Below are 10,381 nucleotides of genomic sequence, written 5' to 3' on the forward strand. Positions count from 1 at the left end.
TCCATTCTAGACTGATTGCTCCCAGAAACCGAGAGCCAGAACACACGTGGGTAAAGCGGGTTTTGAAAATGTGTCATTGGCTTTGATACTCTGATTGGTTAGAGATGATCCAATCGCTGATGACTTTGTTTTATACAACACCCCTCATTTTGACATCACCACAAACAACTTTATTGATGGCAGTCTCAGACTAAAGTATGTAGCAAACGATAGAGCAGCAGAAGAATTCAGTTTGAGTCGTCAGGCAAAGATACTATATCATTATTGCCTCTAAAGTAAACACCACTTTACATCTGAATACCAGGTCTGGGAAAAAGACAAAGAGGTTTTTGTGTACAGTGCACCCAAGTGCCAAAAGCAATATTTTGATGTGGAAGCTATACCTGTCTCCCAACTGTCTTATGTAAAGCTAGATTTCTATACAACATAGCACTGGTCTGGAGTCAGTTGAGAGCAATATGATTAATATACAAACAGGCAGGCAGGCCTGATCCCAGCTAACACACACACACACACTGACAAGCTTAGTTAAAAGGCTTCAACTGTAACTCTGCTCTAGCCTGTTGTCATGGCAGAGAGAGAAGTGAGGGGTTTGTATGGGCTGTGACGCAAATGTGCACAATGAAAGAACCAACTGTGTGAGTGTTGAGGGGCATGAATCCACATGTGATCCCTTGCTCTCACGCACGCACGCACGCACGCACACACACACACACACACACACACGCACACACACACACACACAAATTATATCATACACACAGGTGTACTCACATGTACGTTACTCAGAAACACATACGACACACATGCAGGCGAACACACAGTCGCACACACACACAGTACTGTTTAACCTCAGTCACAGACAGAAAGTCCATCATGCAGAATCGTAATAGTAAAATCAAATCTATATAATCACTACTGTATGTGAAAGCAATGCAAACAGAGAAACTATAACAGAGGGTACAGTACTGAGCTGATTCAGCACAACACTGAATGAGAGCGGAAACTGTAATGGAGGTAGTTGGCAGGGGCTGTGGATGGTGAGCAGCACTCCTAGCATGCTGTACCTCATTCTATTATTAACCATCATTAGACAGGCAAATCTGACACAAGATGAGGAGGACAGCACAGCAAAGCCTTCTCAAAGGAAGCCATATAAAATCCCAATAGATTTTTACCCAGTCCACAAAACCCATTTTTGAAGCAGTATTAAGCTGAGTTGTGAGTGTGGCGCCACAGACTTGTTGTCCGGCTCCAATAAACAGGGAGAGAGGGGATAGAGAGGAGAGAGGGGAGAACGACTTGCGGACGACACGCACGTAAAAGTGATTACACAGGGGCGGGCTGAGCAGCAGCTTCGCCGTTCACCGCCATTACCGTCCGCCCGCCGACGTATAATGTCTTCCCCGGGGATGGAAGCTTGAAGAGTTTACGATAACGCACTTGCCATAATTCTTTACAGCCATTTCTATTAATACTTTCCCCACATGTTCCTGAGATATATATTCTATGTTGCAAGTCTCCCAGGATCCTCTCTTCTCCTGCTGCTGCCAGGGGAGTTGCTGCCTCTTACATAAATAAATAAAACATTGATGAATAATTGCTCTCTCTCATTCCCCCACTGTCTTTCTGCCTCTTTCTCGCACCCTCTGCATTCTCTTTCACCCTCCCTTCCTCTCTTTCACTCCCTACCCCTCACTCCACTCCTGCCAAGTTAGGACGTCACTACACTATGTGCATGTGCTGAATGTGAAAATGTAGGCATATCATCACATTTTGAAAGAGTGCCATGTTTCTCTGCCTGCTCCTGCCACGTCTATGATGGACCAGGCCCTCAAAGGTGCCCATGGGTAATCAATGTGGCCAGTTATGTTGAGCAGGACAGATTATCACTCAAAGGTCACCAAGTTCATCATCTCACCAAGTTCATCATCTCAATAGTCAGCAAGTAACATCGGATGTTGCTGATACTGCAGCCTTCGCTACTGCCAGGCTCAACATGCTGGTGAATCCCTCTATCTAGTGGATAATTTAGTAACTACAGCTCTAGGATGGCTCTTTTTCACTGATATTGATATGAAATTGGGTCCAACTCTATACAGAGTGGGGGTGTTTGTCACCAAAAATGATCCTTACATTGATCCTAAAAAGTCAAGCGATGTGAATACTTTCTGAAGGCACTGTATATATTATACAGCATACATTATTTTTGCCATATAAAACAAGAAAATGTAAGCAATGACACACAGCAAGAAGGAGCTGAAATAGTCCACTATTAGGCCTTGGTTCATGTAATGAAAAGGGGTAATATCAAATCCACAGGGATCACCTGCCCCTGTGGAATCATATATGGAATCAAAATATATCTGCAGTGCAGCTAGGGCCACCTCAGCCCTAGACACAATAACATGTTTATTGATTCATGGTATGACAGATAAGACAATGTCATTGGCATTTAATTTCTAATTAATATTATAATGACATTTAAATAAACTATCCTAATTCGCATTACTTATTCCTAAACATTTGGTCTTATTTCATAACGGAATGGAATTGGCAATTATGGATATGGCAGTGTATTAGGAGGTAGTCTATCCCTCCAGGTCTTCCACCAGGAGATGGTCTGCTTTTTTCAGGGCCTGGTAAAACTGTTCCTGCGCAGTTTGCCCTTTCTTAATTATCATTGTCAGCAGAGCTTCGTTCTTCTTGGTCGGTGTGGTTTTGAAGTCCACCTCCTCTCTATCCTCCCCACTCAGAACCCCAAGGTGCTCGAGAGCGCTAAGGATGGGACGAAGGTTGCCCATCCTGGTCTCTAGAGCTCTTGTGTGTCTTCAGGAAATCATGGCCTGATGAGGGGCTGGTGTGCTGGGATGCTGCAGGCGAAGGGACTGCAAGAGAAGAGGACCCACTATTATGATAAATGTTACATCTGTCCATCCTGATAAGTCAAATGGAAATCATTCTAGCTGCCCAATGAGCAAGCTCGAATGATTGGTATGATTGAGTGTGATAACGTTTTATGTCAATATTAGTCAATAATTGAACTTTTGTCTCATATGAGTGCAATGCTCAGTTTATTAATTTTGTGCTAAATCATTGTGTTAAAAGTATAGATTTTACACTACTCACCATCACCTGTATGATAATGGATTGCTCCAATGGTGTTACCAACCGTTATGGGAGCATTGACACTGGCCCCATTCTGGGCTGAGATGTTGATGGAATGGACAGAAGAAGACCCAGATTCCGGACCAGATGCCATTCTAGCTCACTAGACACAGAATATTAGAATAGGAGGGAAAACATTATCTATTTAATTCTGTAAAGTTGACTGAAGACCTTGACTTATCAATGAATACAGATATGGAGACAGCATACACCCAATTTGAGTCACGTATCATGCCAACAGAATATGATTGCTGATTTCATCTACAAACATCTACTCACCCTATGTTAAGCATTGTCTCTCAACCTGGTCTCAGAGCATTTTGTATTATTCTGTATGTAAATCCGAGACAGTCCACTTAGTATATTATGTTGGTGTGTATTAATTTGTGTATGTCCATCACCCATTTCGTATTATATGTTACGAAATACAATTTGAATTATATGTTATAAATTTGCAAAACATACAATATGTTATGAATCTGCAAAACATACAATATGTTACGAATTTGCGAAAACGTACATTTGAAGTTGGAAGTTTACATACACTTAAGTTGGAGTCATTAAAACTCATTTTTAACCACTCCACACATTTCTTGTTAACAAACTATAGTTTTGGCAAGTCGGTTAGGACATCTACTTTGTGCATGACACAAGTAATTTTTCCAACAATTGTTTACAGACAGATTATTTCACTTATAATTCACTGTATCACAATTCCAGTGGGTCAGAAGTTTACATATACTAAGTTGACGGTGCCTTTAAACAGCTTGGATTTTTTTTTTTAACGATGTCATGGCTTTAGAAGCTTCTGATAAGTTAATTGACATAATTTGAGTCAATTGGAGGTGTACCTGTGGATATATTTCAAGGCCTACTTGCAAACTCAGTGCCTCTTTGCTTGACATCATGGTAAATTCAAAAGAAATCAGCCAAGACCTCAGAAAAACAAACAATTGTAGACCTCCACAAGTCTGGTTCATCCTTGGGAACAATTTCCAAACACCTGAAGGTACCACGTTCATCTGTACAAACAATAGTACACAAGTATAAACACCATGGGACCACGCAGCCGTCATACCGCTCAGGGAGGAGACGTGTTCTGTCTCCTAGAGATGAACGTACTTTGGTGCGAAAAGTGCAAATCAATCCCAGAACAACAGCAAAGAACCTTGTGAAGATGCTGGAGGAAACAGGTACAAAAGTATCTATATCCACAATAAAACGAGTCCTATATCAACATAACCTGAAAGGCAGCTCAGCAAGGAAGAAGCCACTGCTCCAAAACCGCCATAAAAAAGCACATGGGGTCAAAGATCGTACTTTTTGGAGAAATGTCCTCTGGTCTGATGAAACAAGAATAGAACTGTTTGGCCATAATGACCATCGTTTGTTTGGAGGAAAAAGGGGGTTGCTTGCAAGCCGAAGAACACCATCCCAACCGTGAAGCACGGGGGTGGCATCATCATGTTGTGCGGGTGCTTTGCTGCAGGAGGGACTGGTGCACTTCACAGAATAGATGGCATCATGAGGAAGGAAAATGCTGTGTATATATTGAAGCAACATCTCACGACATCAGTCAGGAAGTTAAAGCTTGGTCGCAAATGGGTCTTCCAAATGGACAATGACCCAAAGCATACTTCCAAAGTTGTGACAAAATGGCTTAAGGACAACAAAGTCAAAGTATTGGAGTGGCCATCACAAAGCCCTGACCTCAATCCTATAGACAATTTGTGGGCAGAACTGAAAAAGCGTGTGCGAGCAAGGAGGCCTAGAAACCTGACTCAGTTACACCAGCTCTGTCAGGAGGAATGGGCCAAAATTCACCCACTTATTGTGGGAAGCTTGTGGAAGGCTACCCGAAACGTTTGACCCAAGTTAAACAATTTAAAGGCAATGCTATCAAATACTAATTGACTGTATGTAAACTTCTGACCCACTGGGAATGTGATGAAAGAAATTAAAGCTGAAATAAATCATTCTCTCTACTATTATTCAGACATTTCACATTCTTAAAATAAAGTGGTGATCCTAACTGACATAAAACAGGGAATGTTTAATAGGATTAAATATCAGGAATTGTGAAAAACTGAATTTAAATCTATTTGGCTATGGTGTATGTAAACATCCGACTTCAACTGTATGTTATGTTTCGTACGGTATGTATTAAGTTGTGGATGTCCATCACCCATTTCGTATTATATGTTACGAATTACAATTTGTACTATAAGTTACGAATTTCCAAAAATCTATATGTTACGAATTTGCAAAGATATGATATGTAGCTAGGTGGCTAATGTTAGCTAGCTCGCGAACATTAGGGTTAGGGGAAGCGTTAGGTAAAAGAGTTACGTTTTTGCCTTAAGTAACCATCTGCCTTAGTAGTTAAAAAGTAGCTAAAAAATAAGTAAGTAGTTGAAAAGCTGCTAATTAGCTAAAATGCTAAAGTTGTCCATGATGAGATTCGAACTCGCAACCTTTGGGTTGCTAGAAGTTTGAATTATACACCCGTTCTACCCCCACCCACATACAATATGTTACGTATTTGCAAAACGTACAATATGTTACTTATGATATGTTATGAATTCTAGCTTGGTGTTGGTGGCTAACGTTAGCTAGACTGCTAACATTAGCTAGACAAGGGGTTAGGGGTTAAGGTTAAGGTTAGGGTTAAGTTTAGGAGTTAGGTTAAAGGGTTAAGGTTAGGATTAGGTGAACGGTTAGCTAAAAGAGTTACGTTTTTGCCTTAAGTAACCATCTGTCTTATGTAACCATACCAAACATAAGATATCATACTAAATGGAATGCTCTGAGACCAGGTTGTGTTTCTCTACTGATTACAGTATAGGACATTGCATAACTGCTAAACTTTGGGTAGGCTATTGAGCTCCACAATGTCGTTAAGAACATAAATATACAATGTGAATCAAACAGACACTTGTTTGTCTGACATACTTCTATTGGTCTTTGGGTATACCTTTATGTCAAATTACGCACTGTTCATTGCGTTATGGCAGTTTACGCGCACAGGAAAAAGCCATTCAACACCTTCACACAGACTTTCGAAGCTACTGATTATATTTAAAACGAATTCAAATCGCACACAAATTAACACAATCTATTGTAAAATATCTCAAACATCGTCTTACCAAGGTTGATGTTCTAGCTCGGTAGGTGTAGGATACCTTTGTATGAATGTTGTCTTCCCTTCTAAAGTTACAAATCTTGTAGACTACAGAAGGCTATTTTCACTTTCGCTTTCCGATATACAGTGCCCTCCACAATTATTGGCACCCCTGTTTAAGATGTGGTCGAGGACTTCCAAAAATTCTAATTTTTTTAAAAACAACATAGAACCCAAATGCAAAAAATGAGAAAAATCCAACCTTTTATTTAAGTACATTACTTTTGTGTAAAAAAAAAAAATCACACATTTAGAAAAAAATTAACTTGAAATCATGTGTCCCACAATTATTGGCACCCCTGATGTTAATACTTTGTACAACCCCCTTTTGCCAACAAGACAGCACTTAATCTCCTCCTATAACATTTCACAAGATTGGAGAACACAGAGAGAGGGATCTTTGACCATTCTTCTTTGCACAATCTTTCTAGATCATCCAGTGTCCTGGGTCCTCTCTTATGCACTCTCCTCTTTAGCTCGCCCCACAGGTTTTCGATTGGGTTGAGGTCTGGGGACTGAGATGGCCATGGGAGGACCTTGAGTTTGTGACTGCTGAACCATTTTTGTGTAGATTTTGCCACATGTTTTGGATCATTATCCTGCTGAAAGACCCAATGACGACCCATCTTCAGCTTTCTGGCAGAGGCCATCAGGTTTTTATTTAAAATGTCCTGGTAGTTCAAAGCGTTCATAATGCCATGCACCCTAACAAGGTTCCCAGGGCCTTTGGAAGAGAAACAGGCCCACAGCATCACAGATCCTCCACCATACTTCACGGTGGGCATGAGGTGCTTTTCGGCATACTCATCTTTTGTTTTACGCCAGATCCACTCAGAGTGTTTGTTGCCAAAAAGCTCAATCTTAGTCTCATCTGACCAAATCACACGATCCCAGTTGAAGTCCCAGTGCCGCTTAGCAAACTCCAGACGTTTACGTTTGTGAGTGTTAGTGAGAAAAGGCTTTTTCCTTGCATGCCTCCCAAACAGCTTGTTGGCATGTAGAGAGCGTCTGATGGTTGTTTTGGAGACGTTGTGACCCCAAGATGCCACTCTTTGATGCAATTCTGTGACAGTGAGCTTAGGACTTTTTTTTACTTCTCTTACCATCCTCCTCACTGTGCGTTGTGGCAAGATAAACTTGGGACCTCTTCCAGCCTTGTTTGTCACTGTTCCAGTTGTTTTAAACTTCTTAATGATTCCTCTGACTGTAGATACGGGCAAGTTAAGGCGAGTGGCTATTTTCTTGTAGCCATTGCCTGACTTGTGAAGGTCGACACAAATCTGCCTTACTTGAATGGTGTGTTCTCTTGTCTTTGCCATGTTGACAAATGGGTAAGAGAATTAGGCCTCTGTGTCACGTCATATTTATACCCCAGGGAAACAGGAAGTCATGAATTACTAATTAAAAGTTCCTAGATACCCTGACCAACTTTAGCAACTACAGAAAAATATATATTTTTAAAAATCTATTAAAATTTTCAGCGGAATTGTTAGGGGTGCCAATAATTGTGGGACACATGATTTCAAGTTTTTTTTTTTCTAAATGTGTGATTTTTTTTTTTACCACCAAAGTAATGTACTTAAATAAAAGGTTGGATTTTTCTATTTTTTTGCATTTGGGTTCTATGTTGTTTTAAAAAAAAAAGAGAATTTTTGGAAGTCCTCGACCACATCTTAAACAGGGGTGCCAATAATAGTGGAGGGCACTGTATTATGCCTCGATCACACCGACAGCTCTGGCATTTTGGTACACCAGAAGTACATTAATTCCCAGTGGAACGCTGTGTTTGCCTTGTAGCATTGCGTTGCAGAAGCAGTTGCAGTGCATTCTGTGTGGTGCATGCGTTGGATTTATCGAACGTATGAGTCAAACTGTATGTGTATGGCTTGACGGAAATGGTAGCAGAAGGTGAATGTTGAACTTTTGTTACACACATATCCAGATAGTGCTGTTATGCTATACGTTTCATCGGTGTGATCGAGGCGTTAGCGTATCATCGGTGTGATCGAGGCGTTAGCCTATCAGTGCTGGCAGTTGTTGTTGTAGGCCTATAAAGGAATACAACCACATATGGTTGTTAATAAGAACTCAGAAATGAGATATGCATTCAATTTCAAGTCTAAGTTGCATGTCCTTCATAAATCACTGAACTAACCTCATTTACTGCCTTTGCCAGGACCGGCCCTAGCCTTTTGGGGACCCAAAGCGAGATTTAGCGGGCAAAATATTTTAGTGGACCCTGTCTTTACAGCAGAGAAACAGTTTTTAAAAGTTAATTTCCTGCAATTCGAAACATTTTGTTATGGGGCGGAGAGAAGTTGAGCAGTTTTAAAGTTAATTTCCTGCAATTCGACACATTTTGCCAAGACTTATGCCGTGTTAATGATATCTGAGAGAGAGTGACTAACAAAATCAATGGGCCCCCCCTGGAGGTCAGGGCCCCTGGGCACATGCCCTGCGTGCTGGTCGGTATTCGGCCATGATTACTACAAGTTTACATAGCTGGTTAGACTAATTTACCAATCTAAAAATTGTTAGCTAACATGGTTAATTGAGTGATTGTCAGAGACTGACATAACAAGAGATAAACTGCTGATGCACAACCACATTTCGAAATTGCACCTTGTGTATTATACTATTTGAACTCAACAGTAAGTTGAGACCCCGACTAAGGGACCACTTATGTCACTTATGTCTGGAGCCGGCCCTGGCCTTTGCAAATGTGTTTTTGTTGTTGCTAAAATACATAAAAAATGTTTAGCATAGACCTAAGCTATATATTTCACAGCACAAATTATTTATGCAAACAAGACAAGAATATCTAGGCAATGACAAACAGCAAGAGAGAGCTGAACGAGTCCACTATTAGGCCTAGGTTCATGTAATGAAAAGGGGCCATATCAAATCCACAGGGATCTCCTGCCTCTGTGGAATCATATATGGAGTCAAAATACATCTGCATTTCAGCTAGGGCCAGCTCAGCTGAAATGGAAAAAGTTTAGGATTATAATTTTTTTGACCAGAGAACATGCTATTTCACAGTAAACAAATTATCAACTGACTTTCAGCAAGCTTACAAGGAAGGGCACTCAACATGCACGGCACTCACACAAATGACTGATGATTGGCTGAAATAAATAATAATTGATAATGTTTTGTTAGACTTCAGTGTAGCTTTGACATTATCAATCATAATCTGCTGCTGGAAAAACTTGTGTTATGGCTTTACATCCCCTGCTGTAGTGTGGATCGAGAGTAATCTGTCTAACAGAACACAGAGGGTGTTTTTTAATGGAAGCTTCTCCAACATTATCCAGGTAGAGTCTGGCATTCCCCAGGGCAGTTGTCTAGGCCCCTTCATTTTTTCAATCTTTACTAATGACCTGCCACTGGCACTGAGTAAAGCCTGTGTGTATATGTACTGTATGCTGATGACATAACATTATACATGTCAGCTACCACAGCAAGTGAAATCACTGCAACACTTAACAAAGAGCTGCAGTCAGTTTAAGAATGGGTGGCAAGTAATAAGCTAGTCCTAAATATTTCAAAAACTAAAAGCATTGTATTTGGGACCAATCATTCATTAAACCCTAAACCTCAACTTAATATAGTAATTAATAGAAATTCAGCAAGTTGAGGAAGGAAAGGAAAATGGATACCTAGTCAGTTGCACAACTGAATACGTTCAACCGAAATGTGTCTTCCGCATTTAACCCAACCTCTCTGAATCAGAGACTAAACTCCTTGGTGTAACCCTGAATTGTAAACTGTTATGGTCTACACATATTGATGCAACAGTAGCTAAAATGGGGAGAGGTCTGTCCGTAATAAAGTGCTACTCTGCTTTCTTGACATTGCTATCAACTAAACAAGTCCTACAGGCCCTAGTTTTGTCGCACCTGGACTACAGCCCAGTCATATGGTCAAGTGCCACAAAGAGGGATATAGGCAAATTACAGTTGGACCAGAACAGAGAAGCATGGCTGGCCCTTAAATGTACACTGAGAGCTAACATCAATGACATGCATG

General features: G+C 40.7%; 1 long non-coding RNA gene across 1 annotated transcript; it reads right to left on the reverse strand.

The window, feature by feature from the left end:
* Window positions 1-2,361: 2,361 nt before the first annotated feature.
* On the reverse strand, window positions 2,362-6,428 carry LOC311127783. Its single transcript, XR_014613143.1, has 3 exons — window positions 6,315-6,428; window positions 3,130-3,271; window positions 2,362-2,888 (listed from the first exon to the last, which is right to left on the reverse strand). It is a non-coding gene; the product is annotated as an uncharacterized lncRNA (long non-coding RNA).
* Between the last annotated feature and the right edge of the window lie 3,953 nt (window positions 6,429-10,381).

This window comes from Coregonus lavaretus (genome assembly GCF_964263955.1).
Source record: "Coregonus lavaretus genome assembly, chromosome: 4".
NCBI classification, from domain to species: domain Eukaryota; kingdom Metazoa; phylum Chordata; class Actinopteri; order Salmoniformes; family Salmonidae; genus Coregonus; species Coregonus lavaretus.